General features: G+C 37.2%; 2 long non-coding RNA genes across 3 annotated transcripts; both read left to right on the top strand.

Annotated features, from left to right (window-relative positions):
* Positions 1–500: 500 nt before the first annotated feature.
* On the top strand, positions 501–26,616 carry LOC137180279 (uncharacterized). Of its 2 annotated transcripts, XR_010927941.1 has the most exons (4): positions 501–517; positions 2,702–2,783; positions 22,953–23,068; positions 25,103–26,616. It is a non-coding gene; the product is annotated as an uncharacterized lncRNA (long non-coding RNA). The 2 variants fall into 2 exon arrangements; XR_010927940.1 differs by lacking the exon at positions 501–517 and having other exon boundaries at positions 2,678–2,783.
* LOC137180613 (uncharacterized) lies at positions 4,632–7,957 on the top strand. Its single transcript, XR_010928025.1, has 3 exons — positions 4,632–4,858; positions 5,671–5,697; positions 6,060–7,957. It is a non-coding gene; the product is annotated as an uncharacterized lncRNA (long non-coding RNA).
* Positions 26,617–27,412: the final 796 nt, after the last annotated feature.

Here is a 27,412-nt window from a genome sequence, read left to right as displayed (position 1 = left end):
TACAAGCTCCGGATATTTTCTCATAACTATCAGATCTTTTCATAATTACAAGATGAGGCCTCCAGTTTTTTCTTTCTTTGGTGAATGCAATGCGTCTTCATGAAGACAAAATTAGAGCTAAAATGAGAGTGAATATTGGACTCCAAATGAATGCTAATGTTGCTGCATTTCTGCTGGTTGTGTGAGTAGCTAACTGTTTGCATGTAGAACGTTAGCCATTACAACTGTAAGGAAAAGACATGGTGGTAGCTATTTACTGTTAGTGAGTATTGAGGTTTTTCTGTCATTTAACTTCCTAAATCAAACTGCAGAATGTCTCTCTGTCTTCTTCCTTCTTTCTAATATTTGAAAAATATGTTCAAATAAGGGCATGGTGTCTCTCTGAGCGTTTGGCCACGGTCAACCTCTTCTCTATAAAAAAGCCCCTTCCTCTTTATTGTGTTCACTGCAGCACCGTCCCTCCTAACACTGTGAACAGTGAACAGCTTCCATCAGACATCTTTCTCCAGCAAAGGAGGTAAAAGATTTTCACTTTACTGTATTTATCTTAACTCTAAAGAGGATGGTAGCAACAAGCTCAAGTGCAAATTAGAGCTCAAATTATGCAACTTTTAGGCCTTTAATGGAGTCTCCTGACACCTTGCAAAAATTTCAAATGTTTTTTAAGAAAAATTCATTAAGTCACATTAAACTGTATGGAAGTCCAGACTGGCCATGGTTGCTATTATTTTTAAAAATCCTGTCATCTAGAGATCTTGATGTTATCCACACACACCGTGGGTACCCAACAGGGCTCTATGAGGAGGTGACAGCATGACAAGGAAGCAGTATATGAGAGTATGAGTGTGTGTAACATACTATATTTAATGGCAGAGAAATGGGTTATGCTGTGGGAATGGTTTGAGAAGTTTATATGGTTTGGATATATTGGCACATTCTGACATTTTTGGACTCTGGGTTGACATTTTCAGTGCTTTTCATGCCAAGAGACAGTGAATATTTGACACTCCAAAGACAGATAAACCTACTTTAGCATTTATCATCTTAGCATTTTTTCATTTTAATTCAAATGGACAGTATTTCGATCTGACTCAGATCAAAACGCTGTTCATTTTAATTAAAATAAAAACTGGCTTTGGAGTAAGTGTGAGGGCGTCATTCTTTTTCTATTGGTGCTGTCCTTTAACAGTCCTACACCTACGTGAAGTGCGTATAATTAGAGCCTTTTAGCATGTTGAAGGGCTAACTGTAAGCATTTTGATGTGCTGATACCATAACATGACAACCTCAGCTGAGCATTAAGTGCAGCCAATCTTTAAAGGATGGGTTCACAGTTTTTCAAGTGTGTCTTAAAACAACAGTCAGGAGCCCAAATGAACAGAGAAACATGTTTTTCTTGCTGTAATCATTCCTCCTGTTCATACTGACCATTAGAAGATCCCTTCATAATGCACTTACAATGTAAGTGATGGGGGCCAAAAAAATAAGTAAAAAACAAACAAAAAAAACTGTAATTTCCCTTCAAGTGTGTGTACATGTTACAATAGCATATATCTGTGCAAAAAACGTATTTAAAAGTTTATCTGAAGCTAATATGAAGCTTCAGCGTCCAAATGAGTCAAATCAAGTAGATATCTTTCAACGTTACGGTCTTTTTAGTGCCAAAGTCCCTCTTTTTGTTACTATACTTCCACCGCAGCTCAACAGGGAAACACTGTCCGAGGAAACACAAAGAGGGAATTTGATGCTAAAAAGACTGTAAATGTGTCAGATATCCACTTGATATGACTAACTCAGACTGCTGAGGCCTCATATAAGCTTCACATCAACTTTTAAATGACTGTGTGGACACACTGTGGATTTTGGCCTCCATCACTTCCATTGAAAGAACATTTGAAGGATCTTTTAATATCCAGTATGAACAGGAGGAATGATTACAGCGAGGAAAACATCTTTCACTGTTCACATGGACACCTGACTGTTGTTTCAAGACACACTTGAAAAATTGTGAACTCGTCCTTTAAGTGCAGTTGATCAGATTAGCTGATTATGGCCTTTCCTCTGGCACCACCATCAGGCCAAACTTTACATTTTTGCCCCACTAGTGTTCAGAATCAGAGAAAGTCAGGTTTCCAAGTGACGTTGTAGTGAAATGCGCACACATGCAGGGGTGTAGAGAACAAACCAGAAGAACTGATGGGGTGTGGCTGATGGATGGATCAACATGAGAAAACGTTTTCTGCTAGGACCTCAATGGTGGAAGAAGTATTTAGATCCTTTACTTAAGTAAAAGTATCAGTGCAACAACTAAATAAAATAAAACAAAATTCTGAATTATAAGTAAAAGTCCTGCTTTCAAATCCCATTTAAGTAAAAGTACATAAGTACTTACAGCTTTATTTACTTAAAAGTATCAGCAATAAAAGTACCTCTGTGACTGATGATATTACATATGCCATTATTAGATAATATTGATGTGTACTCTTTTACTGTTGAAGATGGTCGAGGTGGAGTTAGAAAAAGAAAAAACTGCTACAGAAATATGTATTTTTCATGTGGAATTTTCTCTGATCTTTGCTCTAAATTGAAAGTCAAGAATTTGAATGTTCAAATAAGGGCATAGCACCACTCTAAAGGGTTTGACCATAGTCCTCCTCTTCTCTTTAAAAGTGTCTGTTCTTTCTGACTGTGTTCATTGCAGCAACACTTTACCTTCAAACACTGAGAAGAAAACAGAAGAAGTGGACGACTTCAGAGCATCCATCAGACATCGTTCTCCAAAGGTAAAAGACAAACGCTGGAGGATAACAGATTGGATTTTGGTATGAAAATGACAGTGAGAGTTTGTAAAATACTGTATGTGTATTATAGAATGAAACAGTAGCAAGCAAGGTGAAAATGTAAATGTTTGTGTTCTGTTTTAAGAGCAGGATGTGACACAGGGCAACAACAGGTGTCTAACCCACTGGTCCCCAGCTTGGGGGTCCTGACCCCCCAACAGGGGTTGTTAAAACTTCACAGGTGGTTGCAAGACCCTCTTGATTTTAATCAGGCATAACTTTGCCTGATGTTGGGTGAATTGCAGACCACACTGCTGTCTGTCTGCCAGAGGATCTTTTTGAATGCAACCACTTGAGGGAGCCAAAAGTTTAAACTCAGAGTCTTTATTTTTCTTCAGCAGGTGAAGTGTTGTTAACAGTGTCTGTGTGGCCAAGATAATGTAACATCCTACAACGCTGTATATTTGGATCTACACCAACATCAGAAACTATGAATGGTTCAATTTTAAGTTTAAAAAAAATCTTAAAAACATTTAATAACCTGTAAACTTTATTATACAGATCCTTTGATTTTATACTAATTTCCTGGACATTTTCTGAGGAATTTTAAGGTATTTAACGGTTAATTTTTAGTACATTTTACAGAGAGGGTGGTGCAGTTTGGTAGAAATTATAATATTGAAAAAAGTGTTAAGGTGCTTTACTTGATGATTGCACATTAATTATATTTGGGTTCATATATAGAAGTTAATTTGTAACTAACTAATTTGTAAATAACTAAGATTAGCAGAGATTAACGAAGATTAACCCTTTCAAAGAAATGATCCTAAGAATTAATAGCAGCTGCTTTTAGAAAAATTGCAGAAAAGAATTTAAAAAAGCCTAATATGCTAATATATCGTTTAACACACAAAACGTCTGTCAGTTAAAAAATTGTTCAGAATCAAACATCCATGTATGAACCCAAAGATAATGACTAAATCAACTTAACACCAAATTGTACAACCCTTTGTAAAATGTCCAAAAAATAACCATTAAATACCCGCAAATTACCCAGAAAATTTCAGGGAAATTAGTGTAAAATTAAGGGACCTGCAGAATAAAGTGTTACTCAAAATGCCATTTTTTTCTTTTTCACCTTTTCCCGCAATATGAAAAATAGTTGTTGTTGTTTTTTTTTAAAGGTGTTTGTGTATTTACATCTGTTCCCACACTCTAAAAATGTCTTCCTCTTCTCACAGACAGCAGGCTGCTCTTTCTTCTGCATTTTGGCCAAAATCTACATCTTTAATCTGAAAGTCACGATGAACAGACAGACCTGGTTTTATTGCCTAAAAAACAAAACATTTTCTCACAGAGGCAGCAAGAAATCACTAAAAGTTTTTCTTTCAAGGTCGAAAGAAGCAAAAGCGCAAAGAATAAACGATAAAGGCAACTCAAGTACAGTATTTTATTTAGTAGTATTTTTAAATAACTTTGAGACCATGGTTCTTGTGCTCAGAGAATAAATTGAAAAATAAGCACTGACATATAGTTGTTTGTATGATATGTACTATGCTTTTTATCGAAGGAAGTGATTACATATGACTCTTCATTGGTAGTCGTTTAAAAAAACAATTCCCCAAATTTTACTGAAAAAAGCACATAAATCATTACAAATTATTTCACAACTTTTTAGTGGCTTTTCTTTTTTTGGAAAAGCCACTGCAAAATCAAGCAATTTTGGCTGAAATCCTGGAGGGACTGAGGTAACAACCAAAACGCTCATATATAATAATATATTCAGTGCAGGTTTTCCAGGCTAAGGATTAAGACTTAAAGAAAACTAAGACCGCAAATGTCACAAATATCTTTAGGTCTACTTAAGAACTATAAAGTTGGCAGGTGACATATGGTGGTGAATCATATTATTATCTCTGATTTTAATCTTCTGTGCTGATGCTGTTTGTTAAATACACTCAGATGGCTGGCCTGCACTGGATGGCTGTAACACTGGCCGTGTTGCTGTCTGCTGGAAACAGTTTGGCTGCTGTGCGCCAGAAACAACTTCGAAGAATTGTAGATGAGATCCTGAACAGGTGAGTTGACTTTCTGTAGAATATATAGAGGGACAACCTTGCAGGCTTGAACATAATATGACCCTGAGTATATGATGACCCTTCACAAAGTTATTAGCCACTCAGCATTTTCACCAGCCAAAAGTTTGTTGTTGGGAAATTATGTTTTATTTAACTAAAGTTGACGGTGGTGTGCTACAATTTATTTGAAGAACTAGATTTACAACCCTTCAAATGTAAATGACCACTATAAACACCCAAATCAAGACTACATAAAATGTATGAGACTAAAGTCATCAAATATTCAGCTCTGATAAAGTTTTGTGTAAAGCTCCTTTTGTATGAAAACATGCAACCGATTAAGACATAAAAAGAGCAGCTTCTTATTGCATATAATTAAAAATGGTGCAGGGGTGTAGAAGATTACATGAAAAGAAAAATTTAAATTTAAAAAACCGAGCAAGAGAAAAATTTTGTCCATTTAAATATTTATTAACAACAACAGTAAATAATATAAAGTAGAAAAATCTCTGCAGCAGAGAACAAATTGTTTTTGTCTTCAATTGGTTTCCTGATTCAAAATGACAGAATTCTATATTCCTAATATATAGAGAGAGAGGTTGAACTGTGTGTAGATGCAGCTGGGCTGATTTTTTCTACATTTATATTACACATTTTAATATATTTCACTGGGCTGTCGTGTAATATTCAACCTGTTTCTGACAAATTTAATGATCAGTGCATCCTTCAATCCAAGGAACTTTCTGAACTTTTGTTCTGTATCAAATGATCAAACATACTCAGTAACATTTTCTATCTGTTTCCTTTGGCAGGTTTACACCAAGCTACGAGAATGGAAGGTCAGTAAATAATGAAATAGCACTTATGGAAAACAAGAGTTACAACATGCCTTATAGCAAAGAGACAGAAGAAGAAACTAACAGATAAGACGAAGATAATAACATGTACAAGCACAGAGACTGACATTACAGAGTGTATGCCCACTATGATTCTCCATATGCCAGCTACAAGATTAACTGTGATATTCAATGTTTCAAAATTTCAGTTTCTTCTGTTTGATGTTCAAAATGACATATTGACACTTTAGTTTGGTTTGATTGATCAACCGATACGTCCATCCATCTAACTTTCTATACTTTATAGATGTGCAGTTTTAAATGGACACCTGGTTAACATTTTGTGTGTCTGTTTCCTTTCACAGAAACTACCCCATGTTTAGTCTGGCTGTAAGCATCCCATACAACAGTGACAAGAAAATGTATGATATCAGTAAAGTCACTGACGATGGTGACCAAGTGAGGAAGACAATTGTAGATTGTGAGGTGTATACCAGCGAGAGGATGGTTGCAGCCACAGTTCTTAGATGGCGCAATGTTTTGAGGCAGTGTCCTAGAGGACGTGTGCAATGGCCTGATGTTCTGAATAAGTGTCCGAGAACAGTTAAGACCTGGGCTGATGTTGAGAGTTGGTGCTCTGGGGCAGTTAAGGACAAAAGAGCTGATCATGCAGAGTATCGTACTCTACAGCGCTTTAACACCTTGGTCAACCGCAAAGATAACAAGCAGGATTTGCTGCTTTTCTATGTTCTTGCTTCCCCATGTGATAAAAGATGTACGAGTGAATCAAGTCGTTTTAACATCCTTGAAAGCATAAATCAGATTCTGAATTGGACTAATTATGCTGTTGTGTTTTCTGATGTATTCAAACCCCGTGATGGACTCATACCTGAGGATGATCTACGTGGATCCCTTGAGCGACTTGGGAGATACAGGGGTCACTTAGGGTCGATCGGTCTGAATAATATATTCCGTTGTAACAGACAACAGTGCAGGAGCTGCTCCAGCAACAATGAAGTTGCACAGTTTTGTTTTTCAAATGATCCATAACTTGGCCCCAGCCACAACTTGCCATCCAGCTCATTCATACAGCCTCATCAAGACGGAAGTGGTCAGGGTGACTGAGGCAAACAAAGCAACAATATTGGTGATCAGGTGGCAGTGGGCCAGATGTGGGCAGTGGCAGCGGAGGGGCCGAGGGGGTGTTTCCCTGTTGAGCTGTGGTGGAAGTATAGTAACAAAAAGAGGGATTTTGGCACTAAAAAGACTGTAACGTTGAAAGATATCTACTTGATTTGACTCATTTGGATGCTGAAGCTTCATATTAGCTTCAGATAAACTTTTAAATACATTTTTGCACAGAAGGAGGACTGTGGATTTTGTCCTCCATCACTTCCATTGTAAGTGCATTATGAAGGGATCTTCTAATGGTCAGTATGAACAGGAGGAATGATTACAGCAAGAAAAACATGTTTCAAGTGTGAAAAACTTGTCCAGCCATACATTTATTTGATCTACTTGGTTTCCAAAAGGGAATTTCCAATATCTCTGATATGAAATTAGTCACCGTATGTTAAATTGATATAGAGCAGGTAGAAAATGGTCTTTTTTGTAAACCAGACTGGGGACAATCCAGTCTGAAAACAAGTGACAGAAGCAGAAACAGAAAGAATAGTTTACTGGGTATTTCAATCATTATGACATAATAATATTATACTAATATTTCCCCCCTCAAAATATTCATTTCATGTGATTATTATCTAATCTCTACAGTTTCTACTGATTTATTGAATTGTTTGAAAATGGTCAATACCAGCAAAAATACAACAGTACACTGTTTTTTTTATTTAAGAAAATGTGCCAAAAGTCTGTAACTGTGCATAAATGTCTTTTTGTATTTACTGTACATGAGGGTGTTTCTGCTAATTACTAATAGTGGAGTTAGAGGAGACAACGAGTGCAACAATTACTGTACAATTATGACTAAAGCTTTTTATGTTCTGTCTTGTTCTCAGTAAGGCTTGGCTCAGCATCCATTTTGGTGTGTATGTATGTCAATCATGTTCAAATCTCAGTATGATAATCATCATTTCACACTGCTGTCTGTCTGCCAGAGGATCTTATTGAATGCAACCACTGTAGGGAGCCAAAGTTTAAACTCAGAGTCTTTATTTTTCTTCAGCAGGTGAAGTGTCATTAACAGTGTCTGTGTGGCCAAGATAATGTAACATCCTACAACACTGTATATTATGCTTTACAACAACATCGGTAACTGTGGATAGTTCAGTTTTAAGTAAAAGATTAATATCTATCTATCTATATATATGGTGGTGGTGGTGGTATGTCTTCCTCAAGCTCGGGTCCTCTACCAGAGGCCTGCTGGGAGTTTGAGGGTTCTGTGCTGTATCTTAGCTGTTCCTAGGACTGTGCTCTTCTGGACAGACCTCAGATGTTGTATTTTGAATCTGCTGGAGCCACTCTCCCAGTTTGTGGGTCACAGCCCCCAGTGCTCCCATTACCACTGGCACCACTGTTGCCTTTACTCCCCACATCTTTTCTCCTCTTTCAGCCCTTAGCATCTTAGCTTGGTCATTCTCAACCACCTTAGGAGGTGTCTTCCACTCTGAACTTGGGACTTCCAGCCCATACTCAGTGCAGATGTTCTTGTGCACTATGCCAGCCACATGGTTATGGCGTTCCATGTACGCTAATATGTTAATATATTATGCATATATATATGTGAATTGTTAAGAGTCTAATTTTTTGAGATTTTTTGCAAAATAATATCAATGTATGAACACAAAAACAGTGAGTGGGTACTTACTAATTAAACCAACTTTTGGTTTTCATTTCTGATAATTTGTATGAAATTGCACCATCGTCCCTGTAAAATTTCCAGATAAATGCCTGCAAATTACCCAGAAAATTTCTGGGAAATTGGTTTAAAATTAAGGGACCTGTAAAATAAAGTGTTTCCCAAAACACCATTTTTACTTTTTACCCTTTCCTACAATAGATGTTTTTTTTTCATGGAGGTGTTTGTGTATTTACTTCTGTTCCCACACTCTAAAAATGTCTTCCTCTTCTCACAGACAGCAGGCTGCTCTTTCTTCTGCATTTGGGCCAAATATCTCTTTAATCTGCAAGTCATGATGAACAGACAGACTGTTTTTTCTGCCTAAAACACAAAACATTTTCTCACAGAGGCAGCAAGAAATTGCTGAAAAAAGTTTTTTTCAAGGTTGAAAGAAAATCATTTTCTTACAGTCAAAGTAAATAGTCAAAATAAATAAATACAAAATCAGTTTTAAAAGCAAAAAACAAGTTATGGGCTGCAGATGTAAATTTTGTGTTTAAAAAGATTTTTTTCTCAGTCAGTGCAGCTTACAGGATGGTGATGTCTGCAGGGCAGATTCCCATAAATTCTGCTGTGAAAATATACAAGTGTGCAGAGGGCCCAAGTTTTCGAAACTGGGTGAAATCACAATTGCAAAGCACAAAAAAGCAAGGACACATATGTGACCAAGTAATTTTTAAGGTGACAAAGAAACTGGAGAAAAAAATACATGATTACAGGCAGGTAGAGTTTGGGCAAGACTCAATAACTCATAGTAACTCATAGTCATTACTGTGAAGGCCATAGCATATGATTCACATCATTTTCATACTCATCAAACCATTCAGTGACCCCTTGTGTTCTGTGAATTGGGGCATTGTCATCCTGGAAGAGACCACTCCCATCAGGATAGAAATGTTTCATCATAGGATAAAGCTGATCACTCACAACAACTTTGCATTGATTTGCAGTGACCCTTCACTCTAAGGGGACAAGTGGACCCAAATCATGCCGGCAAAATGCCCCCCACAGTATAACAGAGCCACCAGATCCCCTCACTGTAGGGGTCAAGTATTCAGACCTGTACCAATTTTCCTTTAATATGTCACCTGTCTGTACATTTAACAAAGTGTATTGTATTCTCTGATTGATTTGACTTTCATAAGATCCAATCTCCCTGCACCATTAATGACATAAATTCTATAAAACTATAAAATGTTTGTGTTTTGAACTACATCTCTCTGCTCTTTCTACCTCATTTACCCTCCATTTCACAGCAGAAGTGTAGAAGGGAGTAAACTGACCTGCTCTTCCTTCTGTATATCTATATCAACAAGTTCTATATGCAAGTCAGGATGAACAGGTAGTTTGGTTTTACTGAAACACAAAACATTTCCTCAACAAACAGCACAAGTTCTCTGAAAGACTTTTCTGAGAAGTCAGCTGCAGTAAACAACATAAAGTGTCAAAAAATAAAGTTACTTTGACCATATATATGCAAGTAGGCAAAAAACAAACATTTAAGTACAATAAAATGTGTTCACATTATTACCACCTATTACCTTATTTTGTGCATTTATGTAAAACTGCAGAATTATCGCAAACTCTGCAGAGTTTTTTAGCCTCATAGTCTTAGTTTTAAGCCACATTTACTGTGTGGTTCAAACCTTTTCAAACAGCAGCAGGCAGCTGTTTTCAGCAAACAAGCTCTGACAATCCAACTGTTCACTACCTGCCTGCAGCGTCTAAACAGCAGACAGACAAAGTCTCAGGAGTTGGTGGAGAACTACTGAAGCACATTGCACAACCTGAATGATCCCAAGGACTTCAGATGCCTGTGCAATGTTGACATACTAATTCTACCATCCACATTATTCAGCGACATTAATATCTCACATTGTTTCCAACCAAGGAGGAAAATAAAAGTAAATAAAATCAACTATAGTGTCATCAAATCAAATCATCAAATGAAGTTTATTTATAAAGCACATTTAAAAACAAGCAGAGTTGACCAAAGTGCTGTACAATAAAATAACAAAAGTAAATGTAAACAACATAACAAGGTAGCAGCAACAAAAAGGAGTAGAGATGAGATAAAATTACTATCCCATATACATACAAAAATAAACAAATCATATTAAAACATAAAGCTTTAAGGACACTCAAAGGCCCAAGAGAATATGTGGGTTTTAAGTTTAGCCTTAAAAGTGTCTACAGAAGGGGAACACTTAATTTCAAAAGGTAAACTGGTCGCCATTACCCCTTAGTCTCGATCGAGGGACAGCCAGGAGCAGCTGGTCTGAGGATCTGAGAGATCTGGGGTTGGAGAGGGGGAAGAGGAGCTCAGAGAAGTACTGTGGCACCAGGCCATGTAAAGCTTCAAAAACAAATAAAAGGACCTTAAACTCAGTCCTATACTTGACTGGTAGCCAATGCAGGGACACCAGTACAGTTGTGATGCTGTCTCTCTTCACAGTATCAGTTAGTAGCCTTGCAGCAGCACTCTGCACCAGCTGTAAGCGAGACAAGGATGACTGGCTAATACCCAAATAAAGAGCATTGCAGCAATCCAGTCAAGAGGAAATCAAAGCATTTGTGACAGTCTTCAAGTCATGAAATGAGAGGAACTGTTTAAGTTTGGCGATGTATCTTAGCTGGAAAAAACAACCTTTGACAACAGAGTTGATTTGTTTGTCAAATTTTACAGCTGGATCGAAAATGACACCAAGATTTCTGGCTTGAGTTTGAAGGTTAGGGACCAGGGGCCCTAAGTGATTGGCTATACCCCACAGTAGAGTTGGAGGGACCAAATAAAACCACTTCTGTCTTACTATCATTTAACTGAAGACAGTTTTGTGCCATCCAATTTTTTACATCCCGGATGCAGTCAAGGAGGGACCTAACTGTGTTATTATTGTTATGTCCAGGTTCTAATGGGGGGTATAGCTGAGTGTCATCTGCATAGCAATGTTAGATTGAAGATAAAGCCTAAAGGGAGCATGTATAAGGTGAATAAAATGGGCCCTAAAATGGAGCCTTGAGGTTCTCCACAGGTGACGGGAGCAGAGGAGGAGGAGAGGTTTCCAGTTTTGACAGAAAATGATGGAAGTGAAATAACAGATCAGATGTTATTAATTTTACTGATGAAAAAGGGCACATGGCCAGTAGCAGCAGGGTTTAGGATTGAGTTAATTGTGTCAGTCTTGGTGTCATGAGTTGATTATTGTCATGCCTCTGACTTCTCAAACAGCAATGATTGATAACCACCTTAACCTTGTCTCATAATTACAAGATCCAGATATTTTCTCGTAACTATCAGATCTTGTCATAATTACAAGATGAGGCCTCCAATTTTTTCTTTCTTTGGTGAATGCAACGCGCCTTCATGGAGACTAAATTAGAGCTAAAATGAGAGTGAATATTGGACTCCAAATGAATGCTAATGTTGCTGCATTTCTGCTGGTTGTGTAAGTAGGTAACTGTTTGAAGAACGTTAGCCATTATAACTTTGTAAGGAAAAGACATGGTGGTAGCTGTTTACTGTTAGTGAGTATTGAGGATTTTCTGTCATTTAACTTCCTAAATCAAACTGCAGAATGTCTCTCTTGTCTTCTTCCTTCTTTCTAATATTTGAAAAATATGTTCAAATAAGGGCATGGTGCCACTCTGAGCGTTTGGCCACGGTCAACCTCTCGTCTATAAAAAAGCCTCTTCCTCTTTATTGTGTTCACTGCAGCACCGTCCCTCCTAACACTGAGAAGAAAACAGAGCGAACAGCTTCCATCAAGCATCTTTCTCCAGCAAAGGAGGTAAAAGATTTTCACTCTTCACTTTAACTCTAACAAGGATGGTAGCAACAAGCTCAAGTGCAAATTAGAACTCAAATTATGCAAATTTTAGGCCTTTAATGGAATCTCCTGACACCTTGCAAAAATATCAAATGTTTTTTAAGAAAAACTTATCAAGTCACATTAAACCATATGGAAGTCCAGACTGGTCGTGGTTGCCATTATTTTTAGAAATTCTGTCATCTAGAGATCTTGATGTTATCCATAAACACCGTGGGTACCCAACAGGGCTCTATGAGGAGGTGACAGCATGACAAGGAAGCAGTATATGAGAGTATGAGTGTGTGTAACATACTATATTTAATGGCAGAGAAATGGGTTATACTGTGGGAATGGTTTGAGAAGTTTATATGGTTTGGATATATTGGCACATTCTGACATTTTTGGACTCTGGGTTGACATTGGAAGTCATTGTAACTGTTGTGATCCAAACTGACAACAGCTACAAACTTTTCAGTGCTTTTCATGCCAAGAGACAGTGAATATTTGACACTCCAAAGACAGATAAACCTACTTTAGCTTCTTAGCATTATAGCATTTTTTCATTTTAATTCAAATGGACAGTATTTCGATCTGACTCAGATCAAAATGCTGTTCATTTGAATTAAAATAAAAACTGGCTTTGGAGTAAGTGTGCGGGCGTCATTCTTTTTCTATTGGTGCTGACTTTTAATAGTCCTACACCTATGTGAAGTGTGTGTAATTACAGCCTTTTAGCATGTTGAAGGGCTAACTGTAAGCATTTTGATGTGTTGATACCATAACATGACAACCTCAGCTGAGCATTAAGTGCAGCCGATCTTTAAAGGACGGGTTCACAGTTTTTCAAGTGTGTCTTAGAACAACAGTCAGGAGCCCAAATGAACAGAGAAACATGTTTTTCTTGCTGTAATCATTCCTCCTGTTCATACTGACCATTAGAAGATCCCTTCATAATACACTTACAATGGAAGTGATGGAGGACAAAATCCACAGTCCTCCTTCTGTGCAAAAATGTATTTAAAAGTTTATCTGAAGCTAATATGAAGCTTCAGCGTCCAAATGAGTCAAATCAAGTAGATATCTTTCAACGTTACAGTCTTTTTAGTGACAAAGTCCCTCTTTTTGTTACTATACTTCCACCTGCAGCTCAACAGGGAAACACTGTCCGAGGAAACACAAAGAGGGAATTTGATGCTAAAAAGACTGTAAATGTGTCAGATATCCACTTGATATGACTAACTCAGACTGCTGAAGCTGAATAGAAGCTTCACAGAGACTTTTAAATGACTGTGTGGACACACTGTGGATTTTGGCCTCCATCACTTACAATGAAAGCACATTTGAAGGATCTTTTAATATCCAGTATGAACAGGAGGAATGATTACAGCGAGGAAAACATCTTTCACTGTTCATATGGACACCTGACTGTTGTTTTAAGACAGACTTGAAAAATTGTGAACCCGTCCTTTAAGTGCAGTCAATTAGATTAGCTGATTAAGACCTTTCCTCTGGCACCACCATCAGGCCAAACTTTACATTTTTGCCCCACTAGTGTTCAGAATCAGAGAAAGGCAGGTTTCCAAGAGATGTAGTGAGATGTGCACACATGCAGGGGTGTAGAGAACAAACCTACCAGTATAACAATTACAAAATACTGCATTACAAGAAAAGTCCTGCTTTCAACTCCCATTTAAGTAAAAGTACATAAGTACTTCCAGCTAAATTTACTTAAAAGTATCAGTAGTAAAAGTACCTCTGTGACTGATGATATTATATATGACATTATTAGATAATACTGATGTGTACTCTTTTACTGCTGAAGATGGTCGAGGTGGAGTTAGAAGAAAAAATTGCTACATAAATATATATTTTTTGTGGGGACTTTTCTGTCATCTTTACTTTGCTTGTGAAATATCATTTTAACTATTTGAGCCATGAACAGATATTTAAATAAAATAAATGATATTATTATCCTCTAAACCCAAGTTTAGAGATGAAATATCTTTTTTGGTGGAACTTCTGACCACTCATAGACATCTGAAACGTGAAAAGGGGCAACAACTAGACACTGTTTGTATGAAAGCCAGAAAGGTTGTGAACCACTGATGTAATCTTTGACAATGTGTTGTGTTTTATGAGCTCATCATATGTTTTTGTCGTGTTAAATGTTAAACTGAAAAGTAACTACAACTGTCAAATTAATGTGCTGGAGTAAAAAGTGGGATGAAATGGAAATACATAAGTGAAGTACAAGTATCTCAAAATTGTACCTAAGTACTTTTAGTTCTTGAATAAATGTATTTAATTTCTTTTCATTGCTGCATAAGCTGCACAATCTGCAAAAGTAATAGGTGGAAAATTCAAGCCCCCCTTTCATCTCAGAGTGCATAATTATCCATTTGCCTCTAGTGTCTGTTCAGAGGTCTGGACTACAACAAGACGGTTTCATGGCTTTATTGATATTCACTAAAATTAAGGCTTTAATGACTATTGCCTAATTTCTCAGCAGATATTTCCAGATTTGCAGTACCCTCACTGAACATGAATGAATGAACTCTAACTTAAAGGTGTCTTATTTTGCACATTTTAATATATTACATTTAAATATGAAAAGCCAAAATTTAATAAATGTTGAAACTATATACTGTAGGTTAGCAACGTATCCTGTGTTTAATAACAGAGAAGACTATACTTACTAAACTACTTCCTTTTGTTATTATAATTAGCCCTGTTTTACTCATGTTTATGAGGATACTTTTTGTTAAAAGTATCATCATTGTGCTCATTAACTTGTTCTGTGTGCAGATGGCTGGCCTGTGCTGGGTGACGGTGATGCTGGCCTTCTTCCTGTCTGCTGAAAACAGTTTGGCTGCTGTGGACCAGAACAGGCTTTCACAATTTGTAAATGGCATCTTGAAAAAGTGAGTTAACCTTTGATTCATTGGCTGAAAATGTTTTAATTTGGGGTATTTTATTTTACAGATCCTTCAGATAATCTTCAGAGTAATTTGAAGGTATTTAATGATTTATTTCACTTTATATTTGGGTTTGTTGTTAATTTGCAAAATGTCTTGATAAATTCGACTTTTGACAAGTCTTTAGTTTTCAGTGTGCAGTTCTTTGTGTCAAACTTCATATTAGCACATTAGGTTTTTTCAATAATTTCCTAAAAGTAGCTGCTGTGTTCATTGTTAGGACATTTTTTGAAAGGGGATGTAACTTGGTATTATACAGGAAATGTGCTCATTATAGAGTTTTTAAGAAACAACCTAATATGTAGTTTGACACACCAAACTACACACTGAAAGGTGTTTTCTGTCAGTTAAAGAGTTAAGAGTCTAATTTATCGAGAATTTTTGCAAATTAACAACTATATATGAACCCAAAAATAATGAATGAATACTTACCAACTAAACCAACTTAACACTTCTGAGGTTTTTAAAATAATTTGTACCAAACTGCACCATCCTCTGTAAAATATCCTAAAAATTAATCATTAAATACCTGCAAATTACTCCGAAAATTTCCAGGAAGTTAGTTTAAAATTAAAAGACCTGTAAGATAAAGCATTACCGAATTTTGCCACCTAAGGATGTATTCATACCGCCACACTAGGGCGGGACACTGTCTCTGATTTTGTTGTAAAATTGATTGTGCTTTCTATATTAATGGTAATATAATAAAACAAATAGATATGACACTTAAACCTCTGTATTGTTAATCATTAACTACTTGAAAAAGACCTTTTACTTCATACTTTATGATGACTGTTCTATAGTATAATAGAATATATATATAATATATATATATATATATATATGTGTGTGTGTGTGTGTGTGTATATATATATATATATATATATATGTTAAGAATCTTGTTCAGTCAATTCAGATACATTGCCAAAGGAGATTAATGTTGAGCAAATGATCCATGCCATCCTTTGTTTTTCTACAAATTTTAAAATTTGAATTTTAAATGGAAGAAGCTTCAGATCTACTGTGTCCTGTCTCCACAGAGTTAGTGGTCAACTTAGGTTACTGCCTTACAAATCAAACAACTCATATTGTGTTCTGCACCAAAATATCTAAGATACATGGTGGCATGTTGTGTATGTTTTTTCCTTTGGCAGGTACGGAACAAATGGCATGTTCAGTCTGGCTGTAAGCATCCCAGAGAACCAGAACCAGAACACGGGCCAAATCCTTGACAAAGTCTTCACAAGTGACCGGGGTGACGACGTGAGGAAAACAATCAACGGTGGTGATGTGTACGTCGGCATCAGGGTGGTTGCAGCTAAAGTTCTGAAACAGGACAATGGAGGAAATTCTCATGCAGAGTCAAGTGTTTTGGACAACTTAATCAACTTACCCAAAAAAGATAACGATATGTTGCTTTTCTATGTTTATGCCTCCCCTTGTAAAACATGTTCAAGCACGAACTCTAAGGATGCTGGCAAGAGCATCCTCAAAAGATTAGTTCAAATTCAGCAATGGCATAGTTACGCTGTCGTGTTTTCTAAAATATTCAGGCCACGCTCCACTTCTAGCACCGATACTAAGCAACCCACCGCTGATCCATATGAGAGAAGACGAGCTCTTGTGAATCTCGGGACTTTCAAGGGTGACCAAGGTCCAATCGGTCTGGAAAACATATTCCGATGTGACAGACATCAGTGCACCAGCTGCTATGATCCACTGTCATTCAAGGATGTTAGACCCTATTGTTATTCAGATGACACACAGCCTCAACAAAGCAATAGAAATGGTAATTTTGGTCAGGGTAGCAGTGGCACAGGAGGAAGGGCCTGGGGTAGAGGAGGGGGCATAGGTGGAGGAGGGGGCCAAGGCAGAGGAGGAGGGGGCATAGGTAGAGGAGGGGGCCAAGGCAGAGGAGGAGGGGGCATAGGTAGAGGAGGGGGCCAAGGCAGAGGAGGAGGGGGCATAGGTAGAGGAGGGGGCCAAGGCAGAGGAGGAGGGGGCATAGGTAGAGGAGGGGGCCAAGGCAGAGGAGGAGGGGGCATAGGTAGAGGAGGGGGCCAAGGCAGAGGAGGAGGGGGCATAGGTAGAGGAGGGGGCCAAGGCAGAGGAGGAGGGGGCATAGGTAGAGGAGGGGACCAAGGCAGAGGAGGAGGGGGCATAGGTAGAGGAGGGGGCCGGGGCAGAGGAGGAGGGGGCATAGGTAGAGGAGGGGGCCAAGGCAGAGGAGGAGGGGGCATAGGTAGAGGAGGGGGCCAAGGCAGAGGAGGAGGGGGCATAGGTAGAGGAGGGGGCCAAGGCAGAGGAGGAGGGGGCATAGGTAGAGGAGGGGGCCGGGGCAGAGGAGGGGGCATAAAGCTGTGATTCAGCAGAAACAGATTTGTTAGAACCTGAGACAGACTCATTGTGCCTGATAATAAGACTAAGAATCTGCTGCCATGTTTGCAGCTGTGTGTATTTAAGCACAGCGCTGCTTTGAGCTTAATGCTAATGTCAGTATGCTAACATGCTCACAATGACAAAGCTATAATGTTTACCATGTTCACCATCTTACTTTAGCGTCTTAGCATTTAGTTTTGCAGGAACATGGTCATAAACTAAAGTGTTGGACAAATTAATATTTTGACCCGATGATGGCGCTGGAAGAAAAGTAAAGATATTTAAATCCATCCTCAGGGGGACATGAATGTCTGTACCAAAATTAATAGCAATTCATCCAGTAGTTGTTGAGACATTTCAAAAACAACAAAACCCCCAAAACAAACAAACACACACACACAAAAAACACAATTGTCAGTGTTGTGGTTGAGGAAAAGTCAGGGGATAATGAAAGACACCACGTCTGTTGGTAATTCATTGAATAGCTGTTGAGATATTTCTGGCTGGACCAAAATGGTGGACCGAACGAATAAAGCCACACTGCTAGCATGGATAAAAATATACAATAATATATAATATAATATATAATAATCTAAAAACAAACTTTTTCATAGTGATATAATGACTCCCATCTAAAGACATATTGTTCACAAAATATTAACACCAGTGTTGATGATGCTACCAAGTCTATACTTAAAAAAAATATATTCTTTATTTTACTGTGGCTAAACAAGTTCTTTCTACTAAAACTTGATATATTATAAACTCGTCAAATCCATCAGTATTTTTAATAATATTACCTTAACCCTATTACTTTTTTAACTTAGGAACCCTCTGAGTTGATCTGGTAGTGGACTGCTGACCACTCCCAGAGCTTCTGTTCATGTGATAAACCATGCTCACGCCCATGTTATATTTTAATGTTAAAGATCATAAGGGAATGAACACCTAATGATAATCTAGATTAGTAAAGAGGGTAGAAAAAATTGAGAAGCAACATTCATGGTATTATGCTTCAGAAGGTGGAGACAAATTTGTAACAAAATCAAGATTTGTTCCAACTCTGACTACTGTGTGTCCTCCACTGCCTTTGATATATTCATATATTGTGTTTACTTTAACCTGAAATAAAGAACAAAACAGGTTTCATTATCCTCAGTATTTACAGTACTTATATCATTGTACTCTGTATTTCTGTAACGCATTAGCAAATCTATCAATACTCTGTTTTTTTTTCTGATTAAAGCTTAGCTCAGCATCCATTCTGGTCTGTATGTCAATCATTTGGTAATCCCTGAATAATAATACTATAATCTTTTACATAGTTTGGATTCTGTAGGTCAAACAGAACAAAGTGAACCTTTTCTTTACCAGGTGTAGTCCCACTGAGCTTAGCCGCCTCTTTACACACTCTGTATACATATCATACAACAAGAAAATATTCTGCTAGACTATATAACATCACAGTGAACTATACAACACTATGATATAACACAGAGTACACCATGCATACTAGAAACCACAAAAGATATCAAACTGCACTGGTGTGTGAAACCAAAGGAAATCAGAAAAGCAGTAGAGTCAAAACTTCATGGATATATTGTGGTCCACAGGTAAATAAAACCTGAAGCAGTGACGCTACTGGTCTGTGGTAGAGATGTAATCTAGCCGGTGGTGGTGGGGTGTGGGGTGGGGGTGTGAAGTGCAGAGTGGGCTGTATTGTGGAGGGGGAGGGGGGAGGGGGGAGAGGGAGGAAGATGTTGAATGAGTGTGTGAGAAGGAGAGAGAGTGTCTGGCAGATGTGCGTGCCTATAATATTTATAATAATTATTATCGTCATCTCCTCCACACCTCTTAATAACAATAATAATAATAATAATGGTAACAATAATAACAACAGCTACAATAGTAACAATAGTAATCAATAGTATTAATGAAAATATTACTAAGACTTTAACTTTATTGTAGTATCCATTACTTTATTTCAAATTGAATACAGTAGCAGTCAAAAGTTTAGACAGTACAGGGGCTGCAGCCCCCAGTGACCCTCTAAGAAGGATTACAGGTATATGGATGAGTTCTTGGTGATGTGTCTCTATATGTGGCTTCATTGAGTTATCTTTTCTCATTCTCTCTTAGATAAAATGGATCAAACAAAAGCCTTCTTCATTGTCAGTTTCACTGTTTCATGTTTACATGAAAGAATTTGAATGATTTTACATTTACGATGGTGTGACCATTTAGCTACAGAAAGTGCTTCTTCTTTGAAATTTTAATTTCTTCTACATCCAGAAAGTAAGAAACACTGTTGTTTCCTTGAATATAAAATGTAAAGTGCACATTATAGGCTGAATTGTAAACGTACTTCTTTTTTACCTGTTTAATTTCTTCATTTGTTCAATAAAGTGATAACAGTACAAGTGTAAAACAATATAAAACATGGTGTTGGAAGACAGGACAGAGGAGGTAACAGAGTCACAAAATAATAGATATAATCAAAACAGAACAAAAAAGAGAGAAATTAACCAACAAACAACCAGAAAGAAAAAAAGGGCAACTTGATGGTTTCTGAGGAAGTGAAGGTTCAAATGAGAAAAGTTCATGTTCCTAAATATTTGCATATGAGTGTGTTGGTGTGTATGTCTGTGTGGTAGTGAGGAAGGTGTCTCGAGAGGGAGTTGGGTGGGGGTGAGGGGGTAGGAGCTGCAGGAAGTGTTTGTGACGGAGCTCTACTGTAGATAATGAGAGGGTGTAGTGGGGGGAGTAGAGGAGGGAGGGGCTGAATTGCTTGGTCAGAGGTTTCTGGCCGGGCCTAACTGTGGCAGCCCCCAGACCCTGAGGAGGGGTCTGCCAACTGTAGGATTCAGCCTATTTAAATGTGTGCCAGAGGGTGAGAGGACCCCCAGACCCTGAGGAGGGGTCTGCCAACTGTAGGACTCAGCCTATTTAAGTGTGTGGCAGAGGGTGAGAGGACCCCCAGACCCTGAGGAGGGGTCTGCCAACTGTAGGACTCAGCCTATTTAAGTGTGTGGCAGAGGGTGAGAGGACCCCCAGACCCTGAGAAGGGAGTCCTTGGTGGAGTTCTTGGTGATGTGTCTCTATATGTGGCTTCTATGAACACATTGAGTTATCTTTTCTTATTCTCTCTTAGGTAAAATGGGTCAAACAAAAGCCTTCTTCATTGTCAGTTTCACTGTTTCATGTTTGCATGAAAGAATTTGAATGATTTTACATTTCAGATAAAGGCGTGACCATTTAGCTACAGAAGGTGCTTCTCAATTTCTTGGAAATGTAAAGTGCACATTATAGATCTGAATCTTAAACGTACTATAATAACCATAATTTAAGTTGCTAAAGACTAATTATGAATGTTTCACTCACCAGTTGTTGTCCCTGCTCAGCTTGCTGTAGTTTAGTGTAGTTTAGTAATTCGAACAGAGCATCAGAGCATCCATCAGACATCGTTTTCCAAAGGTAAAAGACAAACGCTGGAAACGCTTGGTATAAAAATAACAGTGAGAGTTTGTTAAATACTGTGTGTGTATTATAGCATGAAACATTAACAAGCAAGGTGAAAATGTAAATGTTTGTGTTCTGGTTTAAGGGCAGGATGTGACACAGGGCAACAACAGGTGTTTAACCCACTGGTTCCCAACAGGAGTTGTTAAAACTTCACGAGGGGTCAAAAGGCCCTCTTGATATTAATCAGGCATAACTTCTCTGGGCTCACTGATGAACCAGTAATCATCACGTTTCTGTGTATAATAGTTCCTGAATTAACTCAGTATCCCAATTATTCATACAGTACTCACTTGCAGTTAAATTCATGCAGTGCCATATCTGAATTGAAAATAGAATTATAAACATAGTCTAATATGTTACATGTTATATTTTTATAAGTTAAGTTTATAAGTTTAAATGTGCTAGATTTGACTGTTTTCACATACAAAAATAATAGAATTTCTGACATTTTGTGATCAAAATAGTTGTTTAATACTTTTTAATTAATGTTTAATCTTCATATTGCAGCAAACTTGTAATCTTGGTAATAATCCACAAATGAATTGAGGTTTTAAAATAATAACCTAAAACTTAACCTGAACAATCTCTATTACATGTTGCTCATCACAGCCAACACATCTGCCTGTGTTGTAAATAGTTGTTGATTTGCATCAGAAACTGTACAGAATGATTAGTCATAATCAATAAGTTTGATGTGCACATAAACATGGAGGTTTCTGTAGATATCTGGCAACAGTCTAGTTGCACACAAATCTACCAGTGGATCTGGCGTGCATAATTGTGCCTTAACAATGGACAACATTCATCATCATAAACACTGCAGGTGGAACAGATAGATGCCACCTTCAGATGGCTTTAAACAGAGTCACCAGAGTAAAATAAGGGCTGTCAGTATAGAATAATAGCTGTTGTGGATGACAGGTGCTGGTAAGAATCACTCATTAATCTTCATTCAGTCTTGTGTGCATTAAGTGCATAGAAAAAAACCTGTTGGTGGACAGTAGAAAGATGAGCAAACTATAAATGAAAGGGTTTTTGTGATTTCAGAGAGTTTATATGGGTGTGCCTTGATCAAATAAAGTAACAAAATATGACGGAAGATAAGTGCACCAAGCTTTAGGTGTAAAGGAGGGGGGGTTTGAGGGAGCCAAAAATAACAGTCTCTGATAGCAGCCGTCTTCTCAGGATACATGCAAATCAGGGTCAGCTCTCCCTGATAATGCAACTGAAGCTGTTTGGTAAATGCCAAAAATGCTACAAGAAGATTAACTTGAACACTTTAGCAGTTTACTTACAGCAGTTAACTTATCTAACTTACTATTAACTTTCTTAATGCATCCATGCAGTTTCTAATAACAGCTAGCTAAACTAAAAACTATCCACAACCTAACAAGCACATAAATTAATCCTATTTACGGACTATGAGTGAGACACGTTTTATTATCTTCACAGGCTCTTAGTCATGTCGCGTCCTAACCCACATGAACCATTCAGTGGTTGAATTAATCAGGCATCAGATAAATACTACATCTTGGTGCACACTCTGTATGACAGTATGTATGTTGCTGTTGCTTGAGACACAGAGAACAAGGGCTAATTTGCAGGGAATTTCAATGTGACTTTAGATGCTGTTATCATGTGAGCCCGAGATGCATAAAGTGGCTAAATGGGATCTTAGTAATGATAATGTGCTCTATTATTAATGTTTGTTTGCAGATGGCCAACCTGTGGTGGATCACTGTGACACTGACCTTCATTCTGTCTGCTGGATGTTTGGCTGCAGTGGACCAGAACAAGCTGGCTCCTCTTATACAACAGATAAGGAATCTCAAGTGAGTCAACATCCTTTTAAGTTTCAGAAAAATGTTTCTGATATTATTACGTTGTGCAGTCATGGAAGAAGAACTCAGATCCATTACTTGAGTACAAGTACTAATACACAACGTTAAAAAATACAACTTAGTAAAAGTACAGAAGTATTATCAGTTAAGTTTACTTAAAGTATTAAAAGTAAAAGTAATTATTTAGCAGAAAATCTGCCCCATGACATATATATACTAAATATTATGAAAACATTATACTGTTGCATCAATGTGTAAGCAGCACTGTAATATATATATATATATATATATGTATATATATATATATATATATATATATATATATGTATATGTATATATATATATATATATATATATATATATATATATATATATATATGTATATGTATATATATATATATATATGTATATATATATATATATATGTATATATATATATATATATATATATATATATATATATATATATATATATATATATATATATATATATATATATATTTACTGCGTAGAAATCCTACATAAGCAACAAAATGTAGTTAAAGTATTGCAGTAAAAGTAGTGGTTTGGTCCCTCTGACTGATATATTATTATATATGACATCATTAGATTATTAATAGTGAAGCATCAGTGTTAGAGCAGCATGTTACTGTTGTAGCTGCTGGAGGTGGAGCTAGTTTACACTACTTTATATACAGTTAGCTAGTTTAGTCCAGTGGTTCCCAACCTAGGGGTCGGGGCCCTCCAAAGGGTCAGCAGATAAATCTGAGGGGTCGTGAGATGATTAATGGGAGAGGAAAGAAGAAAAAACAAAGTTCTGATACACAAATCTGTTTTCAGTTTTTGGACTTTTTCTCTAATCTTTGATTTTTGCTGAAATATTGGATCATTTGAACATTTATTGAAATGAAAGCATGTGAGAAGTTTAGAGGGAAAAATCAGTATTTGGTGGAGCTGTTAACAACTCATAGACATGTGAAATGTGACCCCGACTACACACTGCTTTTTGTAAGATGTCAAAAGACAAAAAGGTTGGAAACCACTGGTTTCATCTTTAACAATGTGTTGTATTTTAAAAGTTTAACATGTGTGTTTTTTAATGTATAATTATAATTTCAAAAGTAAAGATAAATGTGGTCCAGTAAAAAGTACAATAACAATAATGGAAATACTCAAGTAAAGTACAAGTACCTCAAAATTGTACTTAAGGATAGTACTTGAATAAATGTACTTAGTTACTTTCCACCATAGATATTGTGTCTATTTGAAGTGTCTGTGATCTGGACTTAAAACCTTTGTTAACATGATATGAACGGCAAATGTAAGTTTCTTGATGCTGTTCTATTATTTGGGCATCAGAACATATTTAACTCTGCACACAACTATTAAAACAACAGTGTTACTCAGACAGACTGTCAGTCAGTTCACCAGTCTGGTCATGTGATGTGTTCTGAAGGCTGAACAATCTTTTTGTTTGTTCACTCATATTTTATCTCTCATAGTTGAGAAAGATTTGCTGGTCTACTCAGAAGATTATTTTTTCCTCAAAAATAGGACACATTGCTACATTGCTAATATTAAACAGACTAGGTTGAAACCAGAGTCTCAACATCATATTCTTCTGTTTTACATTTGATCAGGGTTTGTGTCAGACTTCACTCAAACAGCTCAGCTATAAAGTTCTGCTGCAGGTTAATGAAACTGTTTCTTTAGCTTCTTTGCAGTGGTTTCCAGTTTCTTTTAGAATCCACTTTAAAATTGTATTAATTACTTACAGTAAGGCTTTACATGGCCTCACACTGGATCATTAGGTGAATGTTTAACTTTTCTACCACCCTCAATGTCTGATGGTCTCACTGTTAAAGTCTTTTAGCAGCAGTGGGGGGATAGAAAAAGACAACGAAGGTCCCTGGCTGGAATTGAACCAGGGACGTTGCAGTTATGTGGTATAGATTTTAGCTGTTAGGCCATCAGGATGCCCCTCTACTCAACATTTTCTGTTGTTGTGTTGGTTTTTTTTGACAGGATACACGAAGGCAGAATCTACAGTGTGGCTGTAAGCATCTACAAGGAGGAAAATGCTGAATATAAAATAAAGGAAAGGTTTCTGCCCAAGGAAGCCGACATAAAAAACATTAATGGTGGTCAAGTGTACAGTAATAAGAGACTAGTTGCCGCAATACCATATGGTGGACGACATGCAGAGTGGCGTGTTTTGGAAGAACTTAAAAAAAAACTTGCCCAAAATCAATTTGAGGGTGGTAATTTGTTGGTCATCTTCTCTTCTGCCTCTCCATGTGATGAACATTGTGCAAAGGAAGGGGGCGATTATAGTATCCTTGGCAAGATTAGCACCCTCACTCTAATAGAGAAGCAAAAGATTCATCCAACTGAAGACACTCAAAAGAAATGGACAAATTATGCATTTGTGTTTGAAAAAGTATTCAAGCCCGAAGGAGGGCAGAACATTGCTGAAGATAAATTAAAAGAAGCCCTCAAGAATATTGGGAAATATATCGGGGGTCTTGTGAACGTATTTCGCTGTTATGACCCAAAAGCGAACACTGGTTTTCAGTGTGTTAGCTGCTCCAGCCGTGGAGAGGTTGAAAAGCAATGCGTTGATTACAATGCATAAACTTGTCCCAGCCACAGCAGGGGTTGAGGTAGAGGTGTCAGAGGGTAGAAAAGTTCTGGGGACCAAAGTGATTCAGATCAAATGGATTCATTAGAACCTGAACACCCTCACCCTCAAGATTATCTGCACTATGCAAAGCTGCTCTTCAGCATTTTCATTACTTTCATTTTTACTGGTAAACCTGACTCAGTTTAGAGATAATTTCCTGTCATTGGTTTGAATTATTCAGAAATTATCAGATTTTCATATTTACATTTTTCTATCCAACAATCCATCAATTTAAAAAATAAATTCAAAAACAGTTCCTAAATCTTAATTATACATTGATCTGATGGATGAAAAATAACATTTGGAAATTTGAACTCAGTTTTCCAATTTTCTATTTATAGGTGTTACACAGATCACAAATGTATTTTTACAATTATAATTTATTCCATTAAATTAAAAAATAAATGATATTAAATTAGAGATTTGGTGCTGGGTGAGTAGATGTGTTGACTCAACTCTAATTAAAAAGCCACAGACTGAAAAGAATAAATAAATGTTTGGCTGGTTTGATATGTGGTTGTTTAATCTACAGATTTGTATCTTGGTATGTTTGTCTTGAATCCTAAATTACAGTTCACCCAACCACTCACAGAGGATGTGACCTCTGACCCCGGCAGTGTTTGTACCTTCTCTTACCATTGAGAGAGTCATTGAATTGAACCCCTCATGTCACTTTGAGCTGATAGGAAACTATCACTGAAGGTTATTGATCATTTTCATGCAGTTACCAGTTTATAGTAACATTCTGTATTTACTTTAGTAAAGTGAAATAAGGAAAAAGGAGGTTTCATGTACTCATGTCATTGTACTCCATCATTCTGTAAAGCATTTCTGATTAAAGCTTGGCTCAGCATCATTCTGGTCTGTCTTTATTTATATCATCTGGGAACTCCTGAACAACAGTACTGTTATCTGTTAAAAAGTGTTGAATCTGTGAGCCAACAGTTCACTCTGTTTTATATTTCATTATTTAACAGCCTGCCCTTCATTAACAGCATCTGTCTGCAGTGAAATGTGACAGTGGTGCCTATTTTCACTTTACCATTTGGCATTTTAAATTTCATCTTTTCCATTTGGCATTCAACATTTGGCTTTTCAAGCTGTCTGTCAATGAGGAGGAGTGGCCCAAAGGCTGGAGGGCAGGGTTTGAAACGGCCGGGGTGCAGAAGCACTTTATGGACAGCAGGTGGAGCTGACTGCTGCAGAGCACAGTGAGAACTAGAAGAAGAAGCACACTGTGCTCTAACATCCACATTGGCTGCTAGCAGTGGCAAAGCCAGAGCTAACCTCACTGCTGAGACAGATGCTGGAAGATGAACAGACTTTACATGACTGTACAGTAACAGTAGCTACACGTTTGTTGTGCTTTATGTTATTTGCTTCTTCTTTGGCAGATCTGCTGCTGAAATTACAAAGATATGACGGCTCATTAGGCTGCTGACTTACAGCCACAGGTTTTTATTAATTATTATCACATTAATTCAGTTATGATTATGTAGAGTTAGTCATTTATTATTCTGTCTTTGGATTCTTCATTTAATTCTCTGAGGCAGCAAAATTACTTGTATTTGTATTTGAATAAAAAGATGTTAAAATAGGTTTTTCCTGAATAAACGTTTGTAGCAACAGAAGTAAATGTTAACAGCCAGATG

Source organism: Thunnus thynnus, chromosome 3 (assembly GCF_963924715.1).
Source record: "Thunnus thynnus chromosome 3, fThuThy2.1, whole genome shotgun sequence".
NCBI lineage: Eukaryota > Metazoa > Chordata > Actinopteri > Scombriformes > Scombridae > Thunnus > Thunnus thynnus.
Note: the sequence above shows the minus strand (reverse complement) of the source record. Positions and strands in the feature narration are given on the sequence as shown.